A 591-nucleotide genomic window follows, 5' to 3' on the forward strand; every position below is an offset into this window, starting at 1 on the left:
TAAATATAGATGGTAAACGAAAGGTGGAGTACGAAAATACTATCATATAGTTTCGACTATATATAAATAAATGCATTTAATAAAATGGTAAGTAATAAAAAAATGAAAAATGTCAAGAGCGAACAAGTGATTTGCATGATTTGAACTCATGACCTCTAAGTCACAAGGCAATAATCTTATCATTGTGCTAAGACACTACAATTTTAATTGTAGTTTTCTCATAATGAAAACCCCCCTAACAACATTATTGGCAATTTTCACATGGATGAGTAAAAGTACGAAGTGTTTTTTTAATAAAAATTGTGACAAACATTTTTCAAGTGATTTTCTCATAAAATCTTAAAGCTAAAAGGGATTTTTTTAATCATCCCAACCTATGGAGGTTGCTGATATTTTAAAAGTACTATATGTTTATATAATAATATTTCAAAGTTAAGGGGGCTTTTTGATTTAGCCCTTAATTTATGACTATATACGAAGAAAAACAAATTCAAGGATAAAATTTCATCTAGGGGTGGCAAATTTTAATCCAATCCTTTAGCTAAGGGTGTCCAAAAAGCCCGCCGGCCCGGGCCCAGCCCGGAGCCTGGC

The sequence above is a fragment of the Asparagus officinalis genome, chromosome 8 (assembly GCF_001876935.1).
Source record: "Asparagus officinalis chromosome 8, Aspof.V1, whole genome shotgun sequence".
Lineage (NCBI taxonomy): Eukaryota > Viridiplantae > Streptophyta > Magnoliopsida > Asparagales > Asparagaceae > Asparagus > Asparagus officinalis.